Below are 5,728 nucleotides of genomic sequence, written 5' to 3'. Positions count from 1 at the left end.
TTTGTCCTGTATTCTGAAAGAAATGCAGACGAGGGAAATAGGACCTTTAAAAAGAACAGTTTTGTTCCATAACTATAAACTTATTTTTGAAAGATAATTCATCCTGACATTTGAAAAGACTTGAATATTCCATGACGATAGCAAGCTTGCATGGAGGGCTTATAGCGTGTGAGGGAACATTCTAGATGCTTCCATGCCTTCGCAGTGAGTCCTCACCAACAGCTAGTGAAGGACAGAGGTCAGTTGTGTGTGACCCTCAGCCACAACGACCCCGTCCTGCGCTTGACCTCCATCTACCCAACAGCCTGTGTGGCAGGGCAGGGCGAATCAGTGGTTCAGTGTGCTGGCAATTTGGGGTCTCTGCCCCACTGGGCTTATCCCTAAGTCTGAGGGGTACAAGTGCCGAGAACTACAAGGGTTCTGTCCTCCCATCACCCAGGTTAGTCCACATGGCACCCGTCCCCCAGGCAAGGGCCTGCCCAGATTTCAAAGGCCAGCCTTTCTGTCAGAGCTAGGACTCACCATTTGCCTATCGGCAGTTTGCTTTCCAAGCAGTTGCGAGGTGCACTGGCCATCTGCCAATGCTGGGTTCAGGAATGGGCAAGTACAGCTCAGTCCCCTGTCCCATAATAAATAAATAAACAGGATGATCAGGGGCCTGGAGGAGCTTAATGAATACTCCAGCTACTGGGCTTCAGGAGATGCTAACCCTCCACGCCTTTTTCTTCATAGCCTGTGCAGGAATCCACGAGCACTCAGAAGCAGACTTCTGGGATTTTCACTGTAGGACCCCCAGGAACTGCATAAGCATTGCCCAAAGACTCCTGTTCTCCCAACTCCCCTCAGGGGGCATCTCACCTCTGTGGTCCACTCAGCTGCAAGTTCACCTAAACCCTAAGCTCTCTTCATCACTTTTGGACATTTCTCTCTCTCCAGCTCCTTCAGGCTTCAGTGCAGATGCAAGCTTTCCAGAGCAAACCCTTCAGCTTTCCCACACCTACTCACCCTGGACTGTGCAGCGAGCTGCACCACAGGCCATCCACCCCTTTGACTGGATCCTACAGCTGCCTGGCGCACGGAAGACTTTCTCTGTTCTCCATCCCCAACAAGGAACCATCGTGAGCCCGCTTAGTGAGACCTTTATGTACGTATCATAATACACATTAAATCTCTTCCTCTGCTGAACCCTAACTCAGACAGTGTCCTTCCCCGGGAGCAGGCCCAGTTCTCCTGAGGGAGCTGTGAGGGCCCATGACAGCAGCCCATGTGCTATGGGTACAAGCATTTGGGACTCCTCAGCAAGGACAGTGCTGGGGCCCTCAGGCAGTCCTTTGCAGGTACCCCTCCAGCCCCTCAATGGAAACTACCTCGACAGAAGGAGCCCTTGCTTTTCCATCTCGCTCCCTGCCCTACATCTGCCCCTCGCCTCACCTCCCGGGAATCGTTTCTGGGGTGCCCCAACTAAGGCGAGGCACTGCCTGAGCCCTGAAGTGAGGTGCTGGATGAGGTCATGGGCAGTTCCCAGCAGGCCCTGTCATCTATGGGTCTCAGGCACACCAGTTCTACAAGAGGCCTTTGTGCAGAAAGCACCACGGTCTTCTTCACATGAAGCCCAAGAATCTCTAGCAGAAGCAGATGCACATCTGCCTTGCAGAGCTGGCTGCTCCCAAACACTCTCTCCCTACCTCAGTCTCTCGGTGTTTATTAACTCCTGTCCCCTGACACCTTACACTGAGGGTGCCATGTGTGCTGCTGCTGTGGTTTGAATGTTGTCCCCAAATTCCACATGGGAAACTCAATGCTGAGTGTGACAAAGGGAGAGGAGAGAGCTTCAGAGGTGATTAGATTGCCAGGGTTCAGCCCATGGACTGAATGGAAGTCAGAATTGTGATGAAGACCCTGGAAGAAGGCTCTACGCCAGGAACAGGCCCAGGCCCCTTCAGACCTTCTCTCCCTCCTCCTCCTTCCTCTCTCTCTCTCTCTCTCTCTCTCTCTCTCTCTCTCTCTCTCTCTCTCTCCCTCATTATGATGCCAGTATCTTGCTATTTGCTAGTGGCCTTCCCAACCTTGAGCAGTAAACAATATATTTGTAATACTTGTTTGTACCTACATTCATTGTGGGGAGTAGGAACATGTGCATAACACATCTTGGTTGTTGTTTGTTTTTTTTGGTACCAGGGATCAAACTCAGGACCTTGCACTTGCCAGGCAGGCACTTATACTCCCGAGCTATATCCCTGGGCCATGCAAGACACGTCTTTATTCTTTTTACTCCTTTAAAAAGCTCTATCTCCTTGTTTCCATTTACAAAAGGTCTATCTGTCCTCCCTATCTTCATGTTTCTTTAAATGACTTATATTTTAATTTTGGCATATAAGAGAAGTTGCACATCTATCTGTTCACTTACTTCACTCAACATTATGGCCTCACAGTGCACCCACCTCCTACACAGGACTCAGGTCTGCCCTCCCGATGGCAGAGCAGCCCGTCGCTGTGTAAACACCTCGTTGTCCTTACCCATCATCTGTTGATGAATACAGAGGGCAGCTGGGATCTAGCTCACGAGTAGTGCTGCTACCAATGTGGATAAGCAGGGTGACGAGGATACGATGCCTTAACTCTGTCCCTAAGATATCGAGGGCCAAACGTGTGCATTGAGATACTGAGTCAAATGAAATTCCTAAAGAGGAATCTTCGTGCTAATTTCCACAGTGGTTGTCCTGGTTTACACTCCCACCAAGAGCAGAGAAGCACTCCTTTTTCTCCACAGCCTCGCTACCATTTGTGATTGATTTATTGATTATGGGCACTTTTTTGGGAGTGAGATAAAGTCTCTGCATTAATTTGCATTTCTCTCATGGCCAGAGATGCAGATTTTTCTTTTCTTTTTTTTTTTTTTTCAGAACCAGGGATTGAGCTCAGGCCCTTGCATTTGCCAGGCAAGTACTTATTCTACTGAGCTATCTCTCTGGCACCCAATTTTTTTAATGTATGAATTGGCCATTTGTGCTTCTTTTGAGAAATGTCCGTTCATTTCTGTTGCTTTTTTTTTTTTTTTTTTTTTTTTTTTTTTTGAACTCAGGCCCTTGTGCTTGCCAGGAAAGTGCTTATTCCACTGAGCCATCTCCCCAGCCCTGCGCATTTTTTGATTGAGTGTCTTACTGAGGGGCTGATTTTTTTGAGTTCTTTATGTATTGTAGATACTGGTTTTCTGTCCATTTGAGATATAGCTTGGAAACATCTTTCCCATTTTGTAGGTCATTTCTTCAGTGGGTTTTTCCTTTGCTGTGCAGAAATTCTTTAATTTTATGTCATGTTTGTCTGTTCTTGATGGTACTTCTTGCACGGTTGAGGTTCTGTTTAGGGAATCCTTGCCTAGAACCAATTTTTATTCATGGTGGGTGGGGCAATATCCGGTAGGTTTGCTGCTGCTGCTGCCCCTGGCCCTTGGTGAGCACAGCCGAGTGTCACTGTTCCGAGATTCCCTCGCAGTGAGAACTGGCAGCTCCTCCCAGGGGCCCTGTGCGCCCAGGTCCCTGCACCCCGGAGCCTTCTGCGGGCTCTCGGAGCAGGCCACAGCCTCAGGACCGCTTCTGCGCTTAGACCCTGACGGTGTGGCTCCGAGGAGATCCCAGCTGCTCTGTCACTGTCACTGGGGGGAAGTCAAGGAAGAAGGCGGTCCCGAGGACAGAAACAAGCGTGCCAGCAAGTCCGGGAGGCCGAGGACTCCGGGAAGGAAGAAAACCGACAAGTAGGGGCAGCAGGAAATGGGACCGAAAAACCAAAGCAGTGCAGACCAAACCCCACCGCCGGACTTGTGGCTCTGCATTTGACCTCTCTGCTTGGAAACCAGACGCAGACGAGGAAAAATCGGGGACAACGCGCCATCCCTGGGCCGCAGTGCAACACGTGTCTCCTTCGACCAGCCTTCACCGGCTACAGCTGCCTGCCCCAGCGATGACCCGCACTTTGTTCCCCTCACCGCGCACACATGTGGTGGTGTCAGAATGAGCCGCTTCTTCAGACGTTGGGTTCACAGTGTGGCTGCTTGAACATTTCTTGGGAAAAGCACACCAGCAGGCCCGGCATTTGGGTCCTCTGCTTTGCAGCCCCATCATCTCACATAGTTTGCTTCTGCCCCTCGTTTTCCCTGAGGGCTGGAAAATGACTCAAGGAGTTATAGCCCTGCCCCTCTGACTGTTCCTTAGCTAAAAGCAGCAAGCTGCAGCCAGGCAAACATGCTGTTTCCCACCACCGAGGGGGAGGCCTGCTCTCCCGCAAAACCAAAGCTGTGAAGATGCAAATGGGCCACCGACTGGGCCCGGCCTTCCTGCCTCCTTCCTGCGTGACTCCCACACCCCATCCTGTCTGAGCGTCGGCCTGCAGATGCCACTTGACCTGCTGCAGATACACTCTTCCAAGCTGGTGCTCCACAGTCAGGGACAGAACAGCTTACAGCCTGCAGCGTGGGATCAGCTTGGCTCTGCAGAAATCTCACAGAGAAATTAAATGTCCACAAAGGGCAGATGGAAGCCCTGCTTCTCGGAGGTCTTCTGCCAAAGAGCACTCCACTCCCAGTGGTGGGGGTCCCTAGTCCAGAGTCCCTGTGGAAGGCGGGGCTGAGCTGCTCCCGTGCCTGCTCCAGCATGAGGCTTTGGCTCTGACCTCGGCGCTGAGCATAGGAGGCAGGCAGGAAGGCTCTGCTCCTTCTGTCCACCGTCCAGCCTCTCCCTATCTGTGAAATGGGAGCGGCTGGGGAGAGGATGCTGACTTCCCGTGAGCACTGCAGATTTAATTTCTGCACACAGGGCTTTGAGATGAAGATTGAAGGGTATAATTTGAACACCCAGTCTTGTTATTATTTCTCCCCCACTTGTGCCAGTGCCCTATTGTTCCCTGTGACAGAGGCTGCTGCAGAGCTTTCTTCAGAAACTGTCCCTGCTGTCTGGCAACACCTCCATGACCGAACTTCTGGCTCTCCGGCTTGCAGGGTTCTCAGTGTGTAGCTATCTATCTAGCCTGGGGTCACCTGTGTGCTGCTCGGATAGTTGTACTCGTAGTTAAGTGGAAACTCAAAAGTGCATACAAGGAGTGATTTCCCAGAGATACCACTGAATCGACTCTGTCTAGAATGACAGCAGGAGGCGCCTGGTGCTCGTGTGCCCCGCAGTATCCTCACACAGGTCGCCACAGCCCTCTGGGCAAGGCCGGCTCAAGAGCTGCAGGAGGTGGCTAGGCCTTTGGGGTCACAGAGCCTGGCCCAGGAAAGGAAGGGAGGCCCTTTACACCTTCTTCGATGCCTGCATAAATGTTTCTTTTTATTATTATTTCTGCTGTTTGTCAGTTTAGTTTATGGACACAGCTAATGCTGCCTCTGAATGTTAAGGGAACTACCACCCTTGTTAAGATTCTGACCAACTGGGAAGGTTTGCTTCAGCTCTTTTTTCCCTGCAATAAACACATCTGGAGGCAGGGGCTCATTTTTCCCTGGACACCCTGGAGAGTGTTTGGTGAGGGTGATTTTTAAGCACCAAGGGCAGCATTCCCTCCAACGCTTTGGGTGCTGTAAGTTGACTGAGGGAGGTGTCACCTGACTCCGTGTTGCAGACGGTTGACAGCAGAAGCCCAGACCAGGCGGGATCCTGAACAGACCCAGAGCGCAGGCCCGGTGAGTGAGTGAGACGACCCAGGCTGCGGGATCCTGAACAGACCCAGAGCGCAGGCCCGG

The sequence above is a fragment of the Octodon degus genome, unplaced genomic scaffold, assembly GCF_000260255.1.
Source record: "Octodon degus isolate 3935 unplaced genomic scaffold, OctDeg1.0 scaffold00075, whole genome shotgun sequence".
NCBI lineage: Eukaryota > Metazoa > Chordata > Mammalia > Rodentia > Octodontidae > Octodon > Octodon degus.
The sequence above is the reverse complement of the archived record's forward strand: the minus strand, read 5'-3'. Positions refer to the sequence as shown.